Consider the following 24484-nt stretch of genomic DNA (forward strand, 5'->3'; position numbering starts at 1 on the left):
TTTTTTTATTTTGTTCTTACTGTAAGCATTTCCGTCATAAATGTCTTTTTTCTTTTCAAGTCACTTCCCACTGAAATGAAACCCTACAACCTGTTTTCCAGTCAATGACTGGGTCAGAGATGGAATGAATGAAGCCCGCACTTCCCAGTTATTAATTTGGAGGGTCCGGCATGCCTTGTTGATTTCCTTCTTCCAGTTGCTTCGGAGTCTTCCTAAAGGTCTTTTCCCATTAAGAGATCCCTTGTATAGATCTAATGGTGCTCTGTTATCCTGCATCCTCAGTACATGTCCATACCAGCGCAGTGTTGGATTCTATCACACCCATTATAGTGTGTTGTTGAGAGAGTGTATAAATCTCATAATTAGATATTTTCTGCCAGCATTGAGAGATAGGATGAACCATGGGACAAATATTTTTCTCTAAACTTCATTCTCAAAGACTTGCAACTGCTGCTGCTCTTTCTTCGTTATACTCCATGTCTCAGAACCATACAGAATTACTGGTCGAATGATTGTATTGTATTTTATATTGTACTTTGAATTCCTTGTTAAAAACTTGGAGCCTAATATAGGGCTCATAGAGTAAAATGCCTTATTTACATTCTTAATTCTAGCTTAGTGTTCCTGTTGCCTTCTGTTTTGCTCATCGATTAATACACCGAGGAATCAAAACTCCTCTACTCTTTTAAAGATATATTTCTCAATCTTCGAGGCAATCTGTCAACCACCCCATGATTCGGTCTCTGTACAACCATGTAATGTGCCTTTTTATAATTTACCCGTAAGCCAACTTTTGCTGCCATTTCCTCTAGTTCCACAATTTCTAATTCATTGCTGCCAATAAGAACAATTGAATGCGCAATGCTACTTTATGCAGAAAGATTTATAATTTGTTTTATACTAAACAATATCTTACAACGTGCAATTTTTGTGTGAAAATTGGGATTAATGGATAAACTGGGCAAATAATAATAATAATCGTATGGCCTCAGCTACCGTGTGCAGACATTTCAATTTGACGCCATCTGGCTGTCAGCTCGTCAATTTCGACGTTCCGTTTTACTCTAAGCCCACTAGATGGCAGACCGAGTAAACCGAAACTCTCTTGGGCGTCTATGGCTTTGATTTAATGAATTTTGTCGGGTAAACACCAAATGTATCACCAGAGATCTTTTACATGTCGACATCGTACGACATGGAGTGTCGAATGGACTTTTTCCCGCCCTTCAAAAATCCGACTACCTCTGCCGGGTTTGAACCCGCTATCTTGGGATCCTGAGGCCGACACTCCACCAGCTGAATTGACACTGGATTTGAATGCTTCTGAAAAGTGCTACTTGTATGGAAGTAAACAAATGAGGTTAGGAGTGAATGTAGATCTTTAGGTTCCCCCAAGAATACAGAAAAATCAGTAGAAGTGTATTTTTTAATATTTTTACATATGGAAATGAGGCAGGAAAATGTAAAATACTATCACGGAAAGTTGTGAAAGATATTGCTACAAATAAATCATATGGATACTCACTCATTCACTCACTCACTCACTCCGCAGGCTCCTGAGGGACGTGAAGTTCCCGTGCCGATCTCACAATCCTCTTCCATCCATTTTGATCTTGAGCCCGCACTTCCCAGTTATTAATTTGGAGGGTCCGGCATGCCTTGTTGATTTCCTTCTTCCAGTTGCTTCGGGGTCTTCCTGAAGGTCTTTTCCCATTAAGAGATCCCTTGTATAGATCTAATGGTGCTCTGTTATCCTGCATCCTCAGAACATGTCCATACCAGCGCAGTCTGTTGGACTCTATCACACCCATTATAGTGTGTTGTTAAGAGAGTGTATAAATCTCATAATTAGATATTTTCTGCCAGCACTGAGAGATAGGATGAACCATGGGACAAATATTTTTCTCTAAACTTCATTCTCAAAGACTTGCAACTGCTGCTGCACTTTCTTGGTTATACTCCATGTCTCAGAACCATACGGAATTACTGGTCGAATGATTGTGTTGTATTTTATATTGTACTTTGAATTCCTTGTTAAAAACTTGGAGCATAATATAGGGCTCATAGAGTAAAATGCCTTATTTACATTCTTAATTCTAGCTTAGTGTTCCTGTTGCCATCGGTTTTGCTCATCTTTTAATACACCGAGGAATCAAAACTCCTCTACTCTTTTAAAAATATATTTCTCAATCTTCGAGGCAATCTGTCAACCACCCCATGATTCGGTCTCTGTACAACCATGTAATGTGCCTTTTTATAATTTACCCGTAAGCCAATTTTTGCTGCCATTTCCTCTAGTTCCACAATTTCTAATTCATTGCGGCCAATAAGAACAATATCATCCGCATATGCAAGGACTTTAGGTTGTCCCCCCAATATGATGCCAGCAGGTACAAGAGCTAATTTTCTGATAATCTTCTCCAGTGCAATGTTGAACAGAAGAGGAGACAGTGGATCCCCTTGTCTCAGACCAGTTTTATTCTGGAAGGAATTTGATTTTCTGCCCTTGAGCAAAGCACAGCTAACATTACAATCCATACATTGTTTGCATATGTTAATGAATTTTATGAGAAATCCAAACTCCATCATGATGTTCCACGGCTCTTCTCTATGGATTGAATCATATGCCTTGAAGAAACCTATAAAGATATAACGAACTGAATCCTTGTGTTCCCACACCTTATCATTAACAGTCTTAATTGCAAATATATTGTCTGTAGTGGATCTGTTACTACGAAAACCGTTTTGATAGTCCCCAATAACATTTTCAGCAAATGGTTTTAAATGCTGTAAAAGAATAAAAGCCAGAATTTTGTAGGGCGTTTTCACAAGAGATATATCGGTACCACGAGAATTTTGAAGTTCTTCCTTATCCTCTCCTTTATGAATTGGGACAATAAGTGATTTCTGCCATTCGCTTGGAATAACTTCATCGTGCCATATCTTTAGAATGATCTTATATATGTATAGCAAAATTTACTTTCCCCTCTAGTAATACCATAAGCATACATAGTGATATAAAATTAGGATTTTCTACATGGGAAATGTGGGCTAATAATGTTAGTCCATACAAAGAAATAAGATCTTGATACAAACTTATCCTCAGGTAGATTACACAAAAAGTACAATATCGTCGTTGCTGTGAAAAAACCACGAATGTGACAATGCTCTTCATATCCATCATCTCCCTCAAGACCGCTCACGCTTCCCAGCCACATATGTATATGCAGTCCATCAGAACAATTTTCATTGAGTTCATTATCCTATGCTGATGTGTAAAGGAAAATGAACCTTACTGTACCGTACTGTAGGAATGTATGTTCGAATGGCATATTTACCCGCTCCTTGAGTGTGATATATTTAAGGTTCATTTTACTTCACACGCACGCATAGGAAAATTAACTCAACGAAAATTGTTCTGATGGATTGCATGTCGATATGTGGCTGGGAGGCGTGACCCGTCTTAGGGAGAATAACTGATAGTAAGAACATTGTCACAGCAGCAGGTTTTATGTTATACAGTCCAACTGTGAGAATACGGTAAGTACAGTATAACGACCCCTTTTATCATTAACGGTGACACTGCAGATGTTATTAACCTTTTTATATCACTTATTTTTCTCCTACGTCTTATTAGTGCCATATATTTTATCCAACTCGTACAATCTTGTTAATCGATAGTACTGATAATATAGGGTACTTGCTGAACCGTTGCCTACGAGATATACTACGCCGGGACATAGCTACTAATTTGTCGCTGAAAAAAGCGGCTCGTCCGTGTTCACGGTTTGGCTGCTAGATGGCAGGTTTCCGTTCTGTTCTTATCGGACTTTAACATTGTGCTATGCGGAGTAATTGTGATTTTGTGCAGTATATTGTGAATATTGTTTCTGTCGGTGAGTCTCTCTGAGGTTGAGAAGAAGGTGCAGTGTTCTGTACCTCTCCGTATTTCGGATGACACTAAAAACAGCATGAAAATTGACGTTCCATAGTTTCCTTTCCGAGTGCGGTTTAAGGGAGAAATGGAAGCAAACTATTTCTAGGCAAGGCGATATAGTAGGATCCCATTAGGTACCTAGCAATTCTTCTCATAAGACAGATTTCAGTGTAAACACATCAATCAAATTTCCTTCTGTTTTCATTGTGTATCCTGTTCACAAACAGGAAAATGTCAAAACGCAGGAAGCGTCCAGCTCCCAAAAATGATGTATTGCCATCAAAATTTAGTAAAAGTTCCAATTCAGATAACGATCAACATACAATATATTCATACGCCAGTCACAAACGAAAAAGGAGTACAAGTCTCGTTTCTATATCAAGGAAAGTCTACGAGTATCTCTGTTAAAAATTATACGGATGAGAAAATTAAATACCATATTACAGAAAACAGTCTGTAAATGGAGAAGTAGGATACGGGTAATGAAAACAGAAAAAAAGTTTTACGGTATCTGAACTTGACTGAAAAGCAAACCAAATTGAAAAGCATGCTAAAATTGGTCACTTAGGAGCTTTATTCCTGTTAGAACGAATTTAATTTTCTTCTTCTTTCTTCATCCGTTTACCCTCCAGGGTCGGTTTTTCCCTCGGACTCAGCGAGGGATTCCACCTCTACCGCCTCAAGGGCAGTGTACTGGAGCTTCAGACTCTGGGTCGGGGGATAGGACTGGGGAGGATGACCAGTACCTCGCCCAGGCAGCCTCACCTACTATGCTGAACAGGGACCTTGTGGAGGGATGGGAAGATTGGAAAGGACAGGCAAGGAAGAGGGAAGGAAGCGGCCGTGGCCTTAACTTAGGTACCATCCCGGCATTTGACTAGAGGAGAAGTGGGAAACAACGGAAAACCACTTCGAGGATGGCTGAGGTGGGAATCGAATCCAACTCTACTCAGTTGACCTCCCGAGGCTGAGTGGACCCCGTTCCAGCCCTTGTACCACTTTTCAAATTTCGTGGCAGGGCCGGGAATCGAACCCGGGCCTCCGGGGTGGACAGCTAATCACGCTAACCACTACACCACACAGGCGAACGCAAATTTAATTTTACGGGAAGGAAAAAGAGAAATACGGTGAAACGACGCTAAATATTTGCGTAATGGGCATAACATCGCTCACCAAACAGCGGCTTCAGTACGAATGTCAAAATATCTGATGCGCAGAGGAAAAGATTGGATCACTGATAATTGGTTAAAGGGCGATTAAACCAAAAGTTATTTATGACCGCAATCTCGATCCGCTTATCGGATACTCTGAGGCACAATTAAGGGAATCGGTAAGAAGTGACAAACTCTCTATCGTATTTCTCTGCTTCTTTCGTGAATTACTTATTTCGTTTAAGCATATTGTAAGAAATACGTTGTAGAAAATAAGTCAAACAATTGCTCTTGGTCTATCTTTGATCTCATATCTGTTTGCTGCCTTCTGAAATTACTAGGTTTAATGAATTTTTATAGTTTTTCATATTCGAACGTGTTGCAATGAGCGGGCGAGACAGATCAGTAAAGAGAACTCTAGCGGCACTTGCCGGAGGTATCTCGAGGACGAGTCTAGTGTGCTGTATTTCCCGGCCTTGTGTATCTCGTAGGCAACGGCTGAACGCATTTTTATTATGAAGGGTGTTATGAATAAAAAATGAGATTGGGTGTATATGTAATGCCTAATGATGTTAACAGGGAGAAACTATCCATGTAAGATCCGTTTGCGGTATTAAAACGTGTGGAATCTGGAAACTATTGAACTACAGGTATGTTCATATGCCAATCAATTACTTTCCCAAAATCAAAGAAGTGATCCCATTCGTACAATCAAATTTTGTACCTTCTAAACTGAGTCTTTAACGTACATATTGTACCTGTTCCGGGTATCGACAGAGTACTAAGTAAAAATAAAAGCCTCATTAATATGTAATGGATGGAAATTTTATGAATGAAAAACCTCGGAGGGTAAAACCCGGGCATCAAAGCCCCATCCACCCTACTTTCACTCCGAGCAACGGCTTCGCTCGAGAGCATATGAGTCAGGGATCTGTCCGACGAAAATAAAGTGAGCAAGTAAACTAAATCTTGAAAGTAGGGCACGAAAATGAGAAGAATTCATTAATCTAATAAAGGATAAGAATGGATTTTACCAAGTTCAAAACACAGTTTTATTCACATCTATGAGAATTTCTGTACACACATGAAATGCCAATTAAGTTGCCTGTGCGGCAATATTTGAGATATCCTACACTTAAATTACCGCATGGGTAATGCCATCTAATGTCTTTATAAGTTCGTTATTCGCTCTTGAATTATTGCATTCTGACATTACCAAGTCGAAACCACTCAACATCGCATATATTACAGATTCACTGCAAAATATTAGGGACTATTCCCTTTCACTTTGATGATGACATCATTTGGATATTCACACTTCATTACAAGGGTCAATGAACCTGTTTGCCCCTATGGCAAATATACCATCCACTTAATACTGCAAAAGGAAAACATAAATTACACGAACACATTTGGCATTTCCAATGGTTCTTCGTATTTTTGAGAGTATTTAAATAAGTACGTTCCACATAAAACAACAAAACACCTAATCATGAAAATCCTGCAGGTGCCTATTACTAATAGTTCCTATAATTTGTAATGACAAACTACCATACTACCGAACACACGTATCTTTCCGGGGTAACAAACTTATTACGAATATTTATAATGTGGACATTACAATGCTGGTAAGCCTGTAACTACAGAAATGAATCACCAAATAATTCACATGGCACAAACAATAAGATATATAATACGGTGGAGCATCTCCCCAGTAAATAAGATATTACATACACTCAATGCTCTCCGGAGTCCCGCCCCGCAAAGGTCTTCTGGTATCGACCCAAGAACTTCGATACCAGTCGGGTATCGAACCACGTCATTCTGACTCGAGGTATTAGCTGAAATTCCCTAACTACGAATTTATTTACTCCCCTAATTGGAGGAAATGCATCAACTACCGGCTCATTAAACACAGAGCCTTCCGGTGGTAAAGACAGGTTACTACGCAAGTAAATATTCTAAGTACTGTGCGTTTAAATGGGTGAAAATCTCTGCAGATTAAGAATATCACATTCCTCAAAACAGGGCCAGCAAAAAGAAAACAAACACGACGAAGGGTCTGGAGACTCACCTCCTTCTCACTCCCCCACTTTGAAGTAATATTTCACTCGCTTAGGGTAACAAGCCCTGGCCGAGACAGCTGAGCGGCTGCATCCGGAATGAGCGATCTAGTTATTGATACCTATCGCATATTGTTTCCGGTCACATTATTCTCAATGGTCATTAATCACATATTACTCACTTTCTCCCAATGATTATTATTATTATTATTATTATTATTATTATTATTATTATTATTATTATTATTATTATTATTTCTCATATCCTGCATATCTTTTCACATATTCTCCCCATCGTTCTCAATTTCATACACACGTACTTAATGTCCACAGTACTCAAGAGCCTATAGACTATATTTCGATGATCCTTACCGACAGGGAATTAAAGTATAATACTTCACACACTCGCGTATTTTTCTTGGGAAATAATTCACACCTCGAGTCAGCATTTTTTCTTCACTTAGCAACATCCTTAAACTAAAATAGGATGTCTATAACCATTCACATTTTAATTTGTGAATCACCTGGCTACCGTTTCATCGCGCAACTAATAATCGGAACTTACGAAGATCCTATCAGCTGATTTAAATGGAAATATTATGAAGGTCAGCAAAATTATTTAAATCCTCCCCATCTACGAATGCTTCACTAAACACACATAACAACATATATGGCATTAAAGACTACTCCATGCAGATTCCCGCAGATAAATTTAGTGATTAACCAATAATCACCCTGAAGACACGTAAAATAAGGCTAATAAGGAAACTATACCACTTTGAGATTCACCTATCTCGCTATCTACAGCTATACATGAAATCAAAATGCATTCTATTGAATTTATCTACAAAGTTGTCATGCTAAGATATGATTGGAATGTGATTATCGTTTTTGGTGTGTAACCTGCTATCATCTGGCGATACCCATATGGATTTAGTTGTCCATGATCACCATCTCGCTACTAGAGGGTCCTGGGTTCCTCTGGCTCCACGCTGGCTTCATGATATACTGGAAACCGCTATCTCCAAGGCGTTAAAAACCCCACGCGCTCCTTCCACTCAGGAATACCGCTGGCACATAGGCGCTTTCTCGTCGTCAGTGGTACTGGGTTCAAGGGCCACTCGGATACATTCGAACACAAATGTAAGTCGAGTTATTCGAAGTACTGTTTATCTGCCTTCTAAATAAGTACGATAATAGTAGTGACCACTCATAGGCTCGAAATGGACTACCACAAATAGCGATTAATGTTCCTGAAGATTGCCACTCACGCCGCGTTCATTACAAATAACGATACTTGATACTCTATTTAGCCCACATCTCCGCGTCACTATTCAGTTCACTCAGCCCTGGGTAATATAAAGAAGTTTACCTGATAGCGTCTATAACCTCTGGTAACTCCACACGAGCTCACTATAGCACTATGATATTTTGTTCTTACTAATCACAGTATCAACTGCACGCGGGAACGTTATTTATCATGCACGAAAGGAGCGTGACATTAAAGACTATATACGCATTTTCTTTTCCGATCGCTAGTTTTCGTTAATATCACGCTTAGATGCATTTCTCCGGGACAAGACATGAGTAGGAGTTCGTGAGTTTTGTAATACGTGCTGTCGCTACCACATTCCCGCAAAATGTTAGCTGAAGTAGTCGACTTTTGAAGGACGGAGTTCCTTTTGGGGATCATTGTAAGTATCTAGGTGTTAATATAAGGAAAGATCTTCATTGGGGTAATCACATAAATGGGATTGTAAATAAAGGGTACCGATCTCTGCACATGGTTATGAGGGTGTTTAGGGGTTGTAGTAAGGATGTAAAGGAGAGTGCATATAAGTCTCTGGTAAGACCCCAACTAGAGTATGGTTCCAGTGTATGGGACCCTCACCAGGATTACCTGATTCAAGAACTGGAAAAAATCAAAGAAAAGCAGCTCTATTTGTTCTGGGTGATTTCCGACAAAAGAGTAGCGTTACAAAAATGTTGCAATGTTTGGGTTGGGAAGAATTGAGAGAAAGAAGATGAGCTGCTCGACTAAGTGGTATGTTCCGAGCTGTCAGTGGAGAGATGGCGTGGAATGACATTAATAGACGAATAGGTTTGAATGGCGTCTATAAAAGTAGGAAAGATCACAATATGAAGATAAAGTTGGAATTCAAGAGGACAAACTGGGGCAAATATTCATTTATAGGAAGGGGAGTTAGGGATTGGAATAACTTACCAAGGGAGATGTTCAATAAATTTCCAATTTCTTTGAAATCATTTCGGAAAAGGCTAGGAAAGCAACAGATAGGGAATCTGCCACCTGGGCGACTGCCCTAAATGCAGATCAGTATTGATTGAACCATAGCACCCCATGTCATTACTATGGTCGTCTCACGAGAAGTCGCGTGGATACAGAGTGAAGATTGCGGGGGGGGGGGGGGAGGTTCGCACATTAATCCAATTCGGACCAGCCACGATGTATGTGAGGATCTCCTGTACAAGTGGAGAAAAAACCTTCACCATGTTATGACTGCGCTTTGAATGACAGACTGTCAGGCACGATCCAATTTGAATGAAAATAGTTCAGTAGATATAATGTGTAAAGAGCTACAAATTGAGTATCCATTCGACTTTAGATGATGACTACTAACGGAGCGAATATGTAAAAGCGAACTCAACTAGTCGGCTATATAAGGCATTTCACCTTGCACATTTCAGTTTATTCTATGTTATAGTTTATGCGATTCACGTCACAGTTCAGATTAAGTGTTTTTGTGCGCATAGCTATAGTCATTGTGTGATAGGTGTGTTGTGGTATCGACAGTCTTACGTGCGATCAGTACTATTTTTGTGATGGAATGAGTACAATATATTATCACATGTTATATTCTAGAGAGTCTAAGCAAATGCGCTTCATTTATAGACAGGCTGACGCTATTTGTACTCGTCAGCGACTAATGTTTGTAGCTAAGAGTGTAGTATCCGTAACTCGTGCCGTACCTACAAGCCGCTGGGGCTTCTCGTCAGACGTAGGTATTAACTTACTGTTAGCATATTAACGATCTCTAGTGCACACTAAATGTCAACCAACAAAATTCATTCATTCATAGATAGGCACAGGAACAGTCCAGTAGAAGTCCGCTCTCTCCGCTTACAGCAGCACGATCAGAATGTCGAAACTGATAGACAGGACGCCAGGGCTAACGTTAGCGCTAGCGGTCGCCAGCCGGCCGACGTCAGCGGTGCCCCAGTAGCGAGCCCGGGCCCCGTCGCCAACGGTGCGAATTTAATATATATACAAGCTAAATAAGAGTGGGGCAAGCACTGCACCTTGAGGAATTCCATTATTTAATATACTTGGCTTGTTGATTCACTGCCAAAGACCAACAAACAATTACCTATTCATGGTGGCGTTAACTTGCACGTTGCGCCGATTACGATCAATACATCCATCTACTGTATTTGTACTTGCAGATAAGTTCAACATGGCTGGGAGATGGTCTCATGAAGAGAACATGTTTGCCACTCCAAAGAGCTCAGAAATGCCATGCATAACCGAGAAGGTGTCTGCATTTGTTCAGCCTAGAAAGATCTGGTCGCCACCTAGCTAGAACTGTACCATTTGAGCCATCAGTCTGGCCGCTGAGAATTTCTAAATCTCCGAGTACAAGGATGCATGCTGACTGGCATAAGAACTGTTTTACACGACTAATTTTTAGGTCAAACTCCTGCAACTGATGTTTCGTTGCGTTTGATTTTTGTTGTACTTCTTTTGTTCTTCCTGGATACAAAAGGGTGATTGGTAAATGTGGGGAAGATATGGAAGCTAATAGGAATGGGAAGCGTTTGCTGGACTTCTGTGCTAGTATGGGTTTAGCTGTTACGAATACATTCTTCAAGCATAAGGCTATTCACCGCTACACATGGGAGGCTAGGGGTACCAGATCCATAATAGACTATATCTTAACAGACTTTGAATTCAGGAAATCTGTTACGAATGTACGAGTTTTCCGCGGATTTTTCGATGATACAGACCACTATCTGATCTGTAGTGAACTAAGTATATCTAGGCCTAGGGTAGAGAAAGTGAAATCTGTCTGCAAAAGAATAAGCGTTGAAAATCTCCAGGACGAGGAAATTAGACAGAAGTACATGGATATGATTAGTGAGAAGTTTCGAACAGTAGACAGTAAGCAGGTTCAGGATACAGAAAGTGAATGGGTGGCATACAGGGATGCTGTAGTAGAAACAGCAAGGGAATGCCTAGGAACAACTGTGTGTAAAGATGGGAAAAGGCGAACATCTTGGTGGAATGATGAAGTAAGAACAGCTTGTAAACGTAAAAAGAAGGCTTATCAGAAATGGCTCCAAACAAGGGCCGAGGCAGACAGAGATTTGTACGTAGATGAAAGAAAGAGCGAAACAAATAGTTGTTGAATCCAAAAAGAAGCCATGGGAAGATTTTGGTAATAACCTGGAAAGGCTAGGTCAAGCAGCAGGGAAAACTTTCTGGACAGTAATAAAGAATCTTAGGAAGGGAGGGAAAAAGGAAATGAACAGTGTTTTGAGTAATTCAGGTGAACTCATAATAGATCCCAGGGAATCACTGGAGAGGTGGAGGGAATATTTTGAACATCTCAATGTAAAAGGAAATCATCATGGTGGTGTTGCAAACAGCCAAGCTCATGGGGAGGAGGAAAATGATGTTGGTGAAATTATGCTTGAGGAAGTGGAAAGGATGGTAAATAAACTCCATTGTCATAAGGCAGCAGGAATAGATGAAATTATACCTGAAATGGTGAAGTATAGTGGGAAGGCAGGGATGAAATGGCTTCATAGAGTAGTCAAATTAGCGTGGAGTGTTGGTAAGGTACCTTCAGATTGGACAAAAGCAGTAATTGCACCTATCTATAAGCAAGGAAACAGGAAGGATTGCAACAACTACCGAGGTATCTCATTGATTAGTATACCAGGCAAAGTATTCACTGGCATCTTGGAAGGGAGGGTGCTGTCAGTCGTTGAGAGAAAGGTGGATGAAAACCAGTGTGGTTTCAGACCACAGAGAGGCTGTCAGGATCAGATTTTCAGTATGCGCCAGGTAATTGAAAAATGCTACGAGAGGAATAGGCTGTTGTGTTTATGTTTCGTAGATCTAGAGAAAGCATATGACAGGGTACCGAGGGAAAAGATGTTGGCCACACTGGGGGACGATGGAATTAAAGGTAGATTATTAAAATCAATCAAAGGCATTTATGTTGACAATTGGGCTTCAGTGAGAATTGATGGTAGAATGAGTTCTTGATTCAGGGTACTTACAGGAGTTAGACAAGGCTGTAATCTTTCACCTTTGCTGTTTGTAGTTTACATGGATCATCTGCTGAAAGGTATAAAATGGCAGGGAGGGATTCAGTTAGGTGGAAATGTAGTAAGCAGTTTGGCCTATGCTGACGACTTGGTCTTAATGGCAGACTGTGCCGAAAGCCTACAGTCTAATATCTTGGAACTTGAAAATAGGTGCAATGAGTATGGTATGAAAATTAGCCTCTCGAAGACTAAATTGATGTCAGTAGGTAAGAAATTCAACAGAATTGAATGTCAGATTGGTGATACAAAACTAGAACAGGTCGATAATTTCAAGTATTTAGGTTGTGTGTTCTCCCACGATGGTAATATAGTAAGTGAGATTGAATCAAGGTGTAGTAAAGCTAATGCAGTGAGCTCGCAGTTGCGATCAACAGTATTCTGTAAGAAGGAAGTGAGCTCCCAGACGAAACTATCTTTAAGTCGGGCTGTTTTCAGACCAACTTTGTTTTACGGGAGCGAAAGCTGGGTGGACTCAGGATATCTTATTCATAAGTTAGAAGTAACATACATGAAAGTAGCGAGAATGATTGCTGGTACAAACAGGTGGGAACAATGGCAGGAGGGTACTCGGAATGAGGAGATAAAGGCTAATTTAGGAATGAACTCGATGGACGAAGCTGTACGTATAAACCGGCTTCGGTGGTGGGGTCATGTGAGGCGAATGGAGGAGGATAGGTTACCTAGGAGAATAATGGACTCTGTTATGGAGGGTAAGAGAAGTAGAGAGAGACCAAGACGACGATGGTTAGACTCGGTTTCTAACGATTTAAAGATACGAGGTATAGAACTAAATGAGGCCACAACACTAGTTGCAAATCGAGGATTGTGGCGACGTTTAGTAAATTCTCAGAGGCTTGCAGACTGAACGCTGAAAGGCATAACAGTCTATAATGATAATGTATGTATGTATGTATGTTTTGTTCTTCCTCTTACCATTTATTTTTTAATACTGTATTGTCTCAGCGGCGCACTAGACGTTAGCGTCTTGGAAAAGTGTAGCAATCCAACTGATGAGCCCACTGTATCACAGGGGTGAAACGCTGGAAATTTTACAATTGAAAATGCCTAAAGAGTTTATTATTATTATTATTATTATTATTATTATTATTATTATTATTATTATGTCCGACTCGTTGGCTGAACGGTCAGCGTACTGGTCTTCGGTTGAAAGGGTCCCAGGTTCGATTCCCAGCCGGGTCGGGGATTTTAACCTTAATTGGTTAATTCCAATGGCACGGGGGCTGGGTGTACAGTATGTGTTGTCCTCATCATCATTTCATCCTCATCACAACGCGCAGGTCGCCTACGGGAGTCAAATAGAAAGACCTGTTCCTGGCCAGCCGAACCCGTCCTGGGATATCCCGGCACTAAAAGCCATACGACATTTCATTTCATTATTATTATTATTATTACAATTTTGCTTTACGTCGCACCTACAAAGTTAGGGCTTACGGCGACGATGGGGTATAAAAGGGCTTGGCGTGGGAAGGAATCGACCGTGGCCTTAATTAAGATACAGTCCCAGCATTTTCCTGGCGTGAAAAGGGGAAACCACGGAAATCTATTTTCAGGGCTGCCAACAGCGAGGTTCGAACCCGCTATCTCCCGCATGCAAACTCCCAGCTGCGCACCCCTAAGCACACGGCCAACACACCCGGTAATATTTTTGTCTATTTGCTTTACCTCGCACCGACACAGATAGGTCTTATGGCGACGATGGGATAGGAAATGCCTAGGAGAGGTAAGTAAGCATCCGTGGCCATAATTAAGGTACAGCCCAACATTTGCCTGGCGTGAAAAGGGGAAACCACGGAACACTATTTTCAGGGCTGCCAACAGCGAGGTTCGAACCCGCTATCTCCCGCATGCAAACTCCCAGCTGCGCACCCCTAACCTCATTGCCAACTTGGCCGATATTATTATTATTAGCAGTAGTATTAATTATCATTATTTAATTTGTCAGGCGATCACTTTTGACCCAGGAATTGTATTAATAAATCTTCTCCTTGAACAAATATTCGACGCTCGAGCAGTCGGTATGCGAAGACATATTGAACGCACAGTTTACCTGACGATATGAAGGTCAAAGGGAAAGCCAAAAGTGAAAGTAAATGACTCCCAGAATACCACCTCGAGTGAGCTCGGGGCATCCCACGTTACAATTTTCTCGGGGATTTATTTTTGGTATCTCCAAAACGGTGAATGGCAATTAACATCAGGAACGATATTTTCCCTGTACTTTCTAGTCAAACAGAAATAGCCCCTATATTAGTTGAAGAAATAGGTTGTTTCATTGCGCAGGTCCTAATGCAGCTACAGTGAAACGCGGCGCTGTGGAGTAATAATGAGCTGTACGGATCAGGGACGGTACTCCTTTTTTCTCTCTCAGCAATTAGAGAAATATGAGATTCGGCAACTGAAATAATCCGATTTTCTGTGAAGAAACGATTATTTACCCCGATGTCTTCAGCATAATAACCTCAAGAGAAAGAAACCACACAGAACTAATGAAGACAGAGCTTGATAGCTGCAGTCGCTTAAGTGCGGCCAGTATCCAGTATTCGGGACATAGTAGGTTCGAGCCCCACTGTCGGCAGCCCTGAAAATGGTTTTCCGTGGTTTCCCATTTTTACACCAGGAAAATGCTGGGGCTGTACCTTAATTAAGGCCACGGCCGCTCCCTTCCCACTCCTAGCCCTTTCCTGCCCCATCGTCGTCATAAGACCTATCTGTGTCGGTGCGACGTAAACCAATTAGCAAAAAAAAAAAAAAAAAAAAAACTAATGAAGCTTCAAAACCTTCCATTCTATCTGCTTTTACTGGGGGACTTCTACCTATCGGATCTTACAGGCCTGATTAAACTGGATAAGACTCGGTTTGACTTCGAATGGTCAGTGATTATAAGGTTATGGCTGCACTCGGTCAAACATTTCATTTCATAAGGACTGGACTTATCCCTGTCTATACCCCACCGCATTAATAACATAATACAGTAAATGCTGTGGTTCAATATCGCAAATAGATCATTTTATTGCTCAAAATTACAAACTAGTTTTTTCTGTGACTTCTCATTATAATACTAGGCAAATGCTGGGACTGTACCTTAATTAAGGCCACGGCCGCTTCCCTTTTCCCATCAGTGCGTCACCGAAATCCTTCAAAGTGTTGATGCGACCTTAAACCACTAAGAAAAAAATAGTTGAGTTATTTAATTCTTCATTTATGTATGTAATTTATTTAATCCTTTTACCCTCAAGGGTTTGTTCTTCTACTGGAAACAGCAAGGGATCCCACCTTTGCAGCCTCAAGGGTAGTGTCCTGGAGTCTGAGACATTTGGTCGTGGATACAAATGGGTGCAGTACCAGTAACTCGCCCAGGCTGCCCCACCTGCTATGCTGAACAGCAGCCTTGTGAGGGATAGGCAAGGAAGAGTGAAGAAAGCGACCGTGGTTTTAAGTTAGGTACCATCCCGGCATTTAACTGGAGGAGAAGTGGGAAACCACGGAAAACCACTTCGAGGATGGCTGAGATGGGAATCGAACCCACCTCTACTCAGTTGACCTCCTGAGGCTGAGTGAATCGGTTCCAGTCCTCGTACCACTTTGCAAATTTCGTGGCAGAGCCGGGAATCGAACCCGAGCCTCCGGGAATCGCAGCTAATCACACTAACCACTACAACATAATCAGACGTTACAATATAAGAAACCAATTCCTAAGAATTCTGGACCGTTGTTATAGTATTTTCTGCTTCTTTACTTCTGGTGTCAAATCAAAATTTTGTATTTACATGGTACAGGCTCTAAAGCGACGATAGCCTATATGTAGGCCTATCAGGAATTTGCCATTCATAACACGCTATAATGTAACATTATTATTATTATTATTATTATTATTATTATTATAACCGAGGGGATCTACTCTTGTTCTAAATAATTTAAATATTTACTTGGAGGGATAGTCTGATAGTCCTTGTCCTACCAAGCGACGTGCTCTGCTTGAAGGCTTGCACTTTACAAGGTGCCGCGTGGTCGGCACGGCGAATTCTGCGCCAGGGCCGCTATCTCACCATCAGATAGCTTGTCAGCTTCCGTTTGGAATCTCATTGTCGGCAGTCCTGAAGATGGTTTTCCGTGGTTTCCCTTGTTCACACCAGCTAAATACTGGAATTCCTTGCTGTATTCTCAATGTGTTAACAAAAATAATTATATTAATCAACAATGACTACCTTATAATAATTGAAGAAACGTTATTTTCTCGCGGACAATTGGAATTAAAACAGAAAGAAATACCATACCCTATTAATATGTTGTTGTTGTTGTTGTTGTTGTCATCGTCGTTGTCGGTGGTGTTGGTGGTACGATTCCACAGCACACAAAAGAATATTTGTCAGAAGGGACACATTTCACACCGATAGAAAGGACAGAACAGTAACACACTCAGCCGGATCTTTCACACTCTGCTGTAGTATATAATACCGCTTAACACGAACGTATGGTGGGTTGCCTATATAGCGGGTGTCAGACAATATCTTTACACCCATAGTTTTAATACCCTATCCTGAAGGGCTATAACGCAGAGAGCACCAACTCAGACAGGTTTCTTAGAGATGAAATTTATATTCTCATGTGATTAATGCTATCATTCAAAGATGCTTCTAGTTTGAGCAATCTTATTACTACTCGCACCCCCTGAATATTTTGGCCGTACCATATTTTTACACTCTGTATTCAGAGCGTTTTGAATAAAATGGACAAACTAAGTGTGTTTATGAAGGAACAGTGTCCTAAAGTACTTCAATTATTTGAATATTGATGAAGGAAGATCCTGTTGATAAGATACCGTAATTAATTCTGACACACATTGATTGATAGCAGCGACCTTACCTTAATACTGATTATGACGTTTTCCTTGTACCCTTTAGTGGGCCCCCTCGCCGACTGCAAACCAAAGGGGCAACTGTATTATTATTATTATTATTATTATTATTATTATTATTCTTATTATTATTATTATTGCTTTACGTAAAATTTGATTTACGTCGCACCGACACAGATAGGTCTTATGACGATGATGGTATAGGGCAGGGCTATGAGTAGGAAGGAGGCGACCTTGCCCAGTTAAAGTACAGCTCCAGAATTTGCCTGGTGTGAATATGGGAAACCACGGAAAACCATCTTCAGGGCTGCCAACAGTGCAATTCGAACCCACTACCCCCGAAGGAAATCTGACAGCTACGTGACCCAAACCACGCAGCCACCTGTTCGGTATTATTATTATTATTATTATTATTATTATTATTATTATTATTATTATTATTATTATTATTATTATTATTATACAGATTTTCCCACAAATATGGGGTCAATGGTGCGAATTGTGACGCATACGTAGATTTGGCCCTGTTTTACGGTCAGATACCCTTCCTCACGCCAATTCTATGTGGAGGGATATAATCACCAATTGCTTGTTTCTGTGGTGGTTGGTAGTTCAGTGTGTTATCTGAATATGAAGGAGAAGAGTTTAGGGACAAAAAACAAACAGCCAGTCTCCGAGCCAAAAGGATTAATCAGATGCGATTCAAATCCCCGACTCGGCCGGGAACCGAACCCGGGACTCTCTGAACCGAAGGCCTCAAAGCTTACCATTCAGCCAAGGAGTCTGATTTTATATATATCTACTTCTATACATCGCAACACTTCGATTCCCATCCATTAGCACAACAAACGTTGTAGGAAGTTTTAATGATACGAGCAGTCGCACTGTCGAGCGACCTTCCCCAACGGGAACCTATTTTTAAGGCGGCTCGTACTTAAAAGGACATTATTTTAATAACTGACTTTATTCCTCGATCTGGTCCAGGCCCTTTAACCCACACCCCGAATAGGGATAAGATGTATGCACAGTTTTAATCACACACCAGATACATTATACCGAAGAGTGTATTAAATTATTATTATTATTATTATTATTATTATTATTATTATTATTATTATTATTATTATTATTATTATTATTACTAAGTCACTGTACCACTATATCTACTGTAAATCGTAGAGTTACAAAGAATCTGAAGTGTTTTACTCCGGTCTGGGAAGCCAAGAATATCGACCGAGAGGATTCGTCGTGCTGACCACACGGCACCTCATAACCTGCAGGCCTTCGGGCTGAGCAGCGGTCGCAAGGTAGGCATGGTCCTTCGGGGCTCTTGCATCATGGAGTTTGGTTTTTTGGAAATATTTCACTTCTCCTTCTGCTTAATCCGTTTACCCTCCAGGGTTGGTTTTTCCCTCGGACTCAGCGAGGGATCCCATCTCTACCACCCCAAGGGCAGTGCGACTTTGAGTTTGGGGATACAACTGGGAAGGACGACCAGTGCCTCGCCCAGATGTCCTCATCTGCTATGCTGAACAGGCCTTGTGGTGGAGATGGGAATATTGTTAGGGATATAGGAGGAAGATGGAAGGAAACGGCCGTGGCCTTAAGTTAGGTGCCATCCCGGCATTTGCCTTGAGGAGAAGTGTGAAACCTCGGATAGTTAGTATGATTAGCTGCCACCCCCGGAGGTCCGGGTTCGATTCCCGGCTCTGCCACGAAATTTGAAAAGTGGTACGAGGTCTGGAACGGGGTCCTCTCAGCCTCGGGAGGTCAATTGAGTAGAGGTGGGTTCGATTCCCACCTCAGCCAACCTGGAAGTGGTTTTCCGTGGTTTCCCACTTCTCCTCCAGGCAAATGCCGGGATGGTACCTAACTTAAGGCCACGGCCGCTTCCTTCCCTCTTCCTTGTCTATCCCTCCCTATCTTCCCATCCCCCCGCAAGGCTGCTCAACATAGCAGGTGAGGCCGCCTGGGCGAGGTACTGGTCATCCTCCTGAGTTGTATCCCCCGACCCAATGTCTCACGCTCCAGGACACTGCCCTTGAGACGGTAGAGGTGGGATCCCTCGCTGATTCCGAGGTAAAAACCAACCCTAGAGGGTAAGTAGGTTAAGAAAGAAAGAATAGAAGTTACTTATAACTATACCAATTACAGTAATGAAGTGATGGACGATGACGATGAGAAAGATGATAATCAAACAGCAGTAAAAAAAATCTACAAAAATAGTAACTTATATAACTGAATCCTTAAATCCTCTGTGCTCAGGCTCAGCGCGCCGGCCTCACAGCTGCGTTCCTTGGTTCAAATCCCGTTCATTCCATATGAGATTTGTGCTGGACAAAGCGTAGGCGGGACGGGGAGGATTTTCTCCGGGTACTCCGGTTTTCCCTGTCATCTTTCATCCCAGCAACACCCCCAATATCATTTTATTTCATATGTTAGCCATTAATCATTGCCCCAGAGGAGTGCGACAGTATGAAATGGCGTATGGCTTTTAGTGCCGGGATATCGCAGGACGGGTTCGGCTCGCCAGGTGCAGGTTTTTCTAATTGACTCCCGTAGGCGACCTGCGCGTCGTGATGAGGATGAAATGATGATGAAGACAACACATACACCCAGCCCCCGTGCCATTGGAATTAACCAATTAAGGTTAAAATCCCCGACCCGGCCGGGAATCGAACCCGGGATCCTCTGAACCGAAGGCCAGTACGCTGACCGTTCAGCCAACGAGTCGGACAGTGCGACAGTCTTCGGCAGCCAGCACAATTCCTATCCTCGCCGCTAGATGGGGACTTCATTCATTCCATTCCTGACCCGGTCGAATGACTGGAAACTGGCTGTAGATTTAAAATTTTAAATAACTGAATCATTACTGCATAGTAACTACAAATAATAAAATAACTGCTTAGAATCGCTACTGTGAACAATTTACAGTTTTATTTACAAAATCCAGTTGTTGTTGTTGAGGAGATCACTTTCTGCTAAACTAGCAGCGGTGGATAAAGAATAGTTGTAAATGACAGCCTACCCCGAGCAAGTTAGTCTTCTTCGCTGTCATACATATTATTGCTAGCCTTCTTCGGTGCTGAATTCGATATGTTACTTCGTCACAAGTCTCTCAGTGTGTAACAGTCCACTTACTGTCTTTGTAGATGGACTTTTCTTGCTTTTGTTTCCATTAAGTGATCTCAGGAAAAAACTCGCTCCACTGCAACATTGGAGTGAGATAAAACACAAAAGGAATAAAATAAGCTTGGACAAGAGAAGGAACACTGTCTTGTCTGGCTTCTCCATAGACTACTTTTTCTTCCTGATAACTAAAAATCCACAGCCTGTTTCCAGTCATTTGACTGGATTAGGAATGGAATGAATGAAGCCCCCATCTAGCGGTGAGGATAGGAATTGTGTCGGCTACCGAAGCCTGTCGCACTCCTCTGGAGCAATTATTAATGAATGACAGATGAAGTGTTATTTGGAGAGTGTTATTGGAATGGAATATGACAGGGAAAGTCGGAGTACCTGGAGAAAACCTGTCCCGCCTCCGCTTTGTCCAACACAAATCTCATATGGATTCACCTGAATTTGAACCACGGAACCCAACGGTGAGAGGCCGGCGCACTGCCACCTGAGTCACGGAGTCCTGATAACTATTCCAAAAGTTTAGTACTGTGCTGTGCTTCTCTTACCGCACCAAATGTGAGTGGTAAGTAACACAATTACCATTCGTTATTAATTCCCTGGATTTCGTCCTACTTTCCATTTTGGGATAGAGAAAAGCTGTAGGGGCGATAAAATGTGTTGTTTGCTTTATTTGCTTTATGTCTCTCTAAGTACTATTACGGTTTTCTGAGAAGCCGAGGTACCGGAATTTTGCCCCGCAGTTTTTTTCTCGGAAGTTATTTTTAGAAAATATCCTATAATACCTCAAAAAGTAGTAGTTTGAGTTCCCAGCAGTTGATCAGTATATGGTTGAAAAAGGAAGGAGAACTCCTGAAAATCAGTATACCTGCCATCACTGTTCGTCACTTCGTGCATATTTGACCCAGTTTAACGGCCAGATGACCTTCCTGATGCCAACCCCATTTAGAGGAAGGTCAACATTATGGCGTGTTACTGTGGTGGTTGGTAGTGTAGTGTGTTGTGTGTAGACAAGAAGAAGTGGAAGAATATTGGGCTGAGTAGCTCAGACGGTCGAGCGCTGGCTTTCTGAGCCCAACTTGGCAGCTTCGATCCTGGCTCAGTCCGTTCATGTTTCAAAGTGCTTAAATACGTCAGCCTTGTGTTGGTAGATTTACTGGCACGTAAACGAATTCCTGCAGTACAAAACTACGGCACTTCGGCGTGTCTGAAAATCTTAAAAGTATTTAGAGGGACGAGAAAAACAATAAAATTATCAATAATAATAATAATAATGTCCGCCTCTGTGGTGTAGTGGTTAGTGTGATTAGTTGCCAACCCCGGAGGCCCGGGTTCGATTCCCGGCTCTGCCACGAAATTTGAAAAGTGGTACGAGGGCTGGAACGGGGTCAACTCAGCCTCGAGAGGTCAACTGAGTGGAGGTGGGTTCGATTCCTACCTCAGCCAGACTCGAAGTGTTTTTCCGTGGTTTCCCACTTCTTCTCCAGGCAAATGCCGGTTTGGTACCAAACTTAAGGCCACGGCCGCTTCCTTCCCTCTTCCATGTCTATCCCTTCCAATCTTCCCATCTCCCCGCAAGGTCCCTGTTCAACATAGCAGTTGAGGCCGCCTGGGCGAGGAACTGGTCATCCTCCCTAGTTGTATACCCCGACCCACGGTCTGGAGTTCCAGGACATTGCCCTTGAGATGGTAGAGGTGGGATCCCTCCCTGAGTCCAAGGGAAAAACCGAGCCTGGAGGGTAAACAGATAAATAATAATAATAATAATAATAATAATAATAATAATAATAATAATAATAATGCAAAGCATCCTGATTTGACGCCGTCTAGGTTACCTGCGTATCTATTTCCACTTTCCATTCTACCCTAGCAGATGGGAGAGAAATGGATCATCGGATCATTGCTGGTCGATTTATTAATTTTGTCGGTTAAAAACCAAATGTGTCACCAGAGATCTGTTAAAATCCGATATCACATGACGAGGAGTGCCGAATGAACATTTTTTTTCTGGCCTTCACAAATCCGGTTTCTTCGACTTGGGTTTGAACTCGTGATCTTGGGATCCAGACCACGACACTCTAACCACTGATCCACAGAGGGAGATGGTGAGATGAATACGGAGACCAACACAAATACCCACTCACTTAGCAATAGGAATTAACTGCACACGTGAAATTCCCTGGTCTGGCCCTCTAAACCGAAGTCTAATAAGCTGACCATTCAGCCAAGGATTCTTTCTCTTCTAATATAACTGGGAATTTGATTCATTGGCTGAATGGTCAGCGCAGACACCTTCGGTTCAGAGGGTCTGTTGTTCGATTCCCGGCTGGGTCAGGGATTGTAATCGCATCTGATTAATTCTTCTTGACCGGTGCCTGGGCGTTTGTGTTTGCCCCAACACTTTCCTTTTCATATTCACACAACACAACACAACACACTACATTACCAACACTACAGGAACATGCAATAGTGATTATATCCCTCCATATATGGTTGAAGGGCATCCGGTCGTAAAACAGGGCCAAATTCACATATGTGTGACACAGTTCGCATCGACGACCCCACAGGTGTGGGAAAAGTGGTAGGAGAATAATAATAAGAAGATTTAATTAGAATTACGGTAAGTGATGGACTGGATAAAGTGTTTACGCTGGAGACCTCTGCCCTGGGATATTGCGACTGCAGTAAACACCCAGGCACACCTGAAGATTCCTAGTAACAACGTTCTTGTCTGATTGGATTACCACACTGATTGATGTGGAACAACACACGATATCATTAGCAGGTACTTTACAGTAGCAATAATATCTCCCACTTACTAGCTAACCGTGCCCCTTCCAATGTGCTCACGACACTGCGGTTGAAGAGTTAGGCAGTAACAGCGTGTTTCTGCAGCGGGAGCCAGGTAGTGAGCAATAGTCAGGTCTAGTGCGAACTGGAGGACGGTCTTAACCCACTTGCAGCTGGGTGACTTAGGGGATATTGTTTATCAAGGTAAGACTCTTGTTATTCACAGCTCCCATTTCACTCGGTTTAATTAACGCTTTCAGTGATTAATTATAATGTTTATAGAAAACTGTTTCTTGAAAATTGAGAAGCTTTCTTGCAAACACCATTAAGTCATGTTTAAGACTTTTTTGTTTTCGTGTTAAAAATTATTGTTAGAATGACGTGCTCGCGCGTCTTAAAAAGCAAATTCATCGTGAATTAAATGTTTTTGCACGGTTTTATACTGTAGCACGAACAGGAAATTCTAACAAGAAATTTTAACAAAATTTGTAATAAAAAAAAATATAAAAATTACTTAAGTGGTTCTCGCAAGAAAGATTCTCAATTTATTTCTAAACGTGAATATATAATAAGTAGACATTGGGTTTATATCCTTTATACATCACCAATATAAGCATGCAACTATGGTGCAAAAAGTGGAGAAATATGCACTTATTTTCATGCTATTAAACACTTCTATGAAATGGTAATAGCAGGTGAGGCCGCCTGGGCGAGGTACTGGTCATCCTCCCCAGTTGTATCCCCCGACCCAGAGTATGAAGCTCCAGGACACTGCTCTTGAGGCGGTAGAGTTGGGATCCCTCGCTGAGTCCGAGGGAAAAGCCAACCCTGGAGGGTAAACAGATTAAGAAAGAAAATGAAATGGGAACGTAACATTCCTTTATTAGGCACACGCCATTCACCCACACCAATACATAAAAATCATGATCATGAATAAACATCTCAATAAAAACAAAAATCACACTAATTACAGCTGCGGCTGGTCAACTAGAACAGACAATCCGGGCATAGTTTGTGAGACGTATCAGTGTTCACTGTTAAAACAATATGCACACGTCTCCTAGATAAGACACAGTGTGTTAATTAATACACATGATAAATAAATTAGTAAGATTGTAAGAAAAGCGTATCAAAACCCAGAAACATGAGGAAACTCGCTTAAATACTCGTTCCTCTT

General features: G+C 41.6%; 1 protein-coding gene across 2 annotated transcripts in view; it reads left to right on the plus strand.

The window, feature by feature from the left end:
* Window positions 1-23419: 23419 nt before the first annotated feature.
* Window positions 23420-24484, plus strand: part of LOC137501863 (phospholipase B1, membrane-associated-like) — a 152995-nt gene continuing 151930 nt past the window's right edge. For both annotated transcript variants that reach the window (XM_068228975.1, XM_068228976.1), the window contains exon 1: window positions 23420-23511. The gene's annotated coding sequence lies outside the window, so the exon portion shown is untranslated. The remainder of the gene's footprint in view (window positions 23512-24484) is intronic.

The sequence above is a fragment of the Anabrus simplex genome, chromosome 8 (assembly GCF_040414725.1).
Source record: "Anabrus simplex isolate iqAnaSimp1 chromosome 8, ASM4041472v1, whole genome shotgun sequence".
In the NCBI taxonomy this organism is placed as follows: domain Eukaryota; kingdom Metazoa; phylum Arthropoda; class Insecta; order Orthoptera; family Tettigoniidae; genus Anabrus; species Anabrus simplex.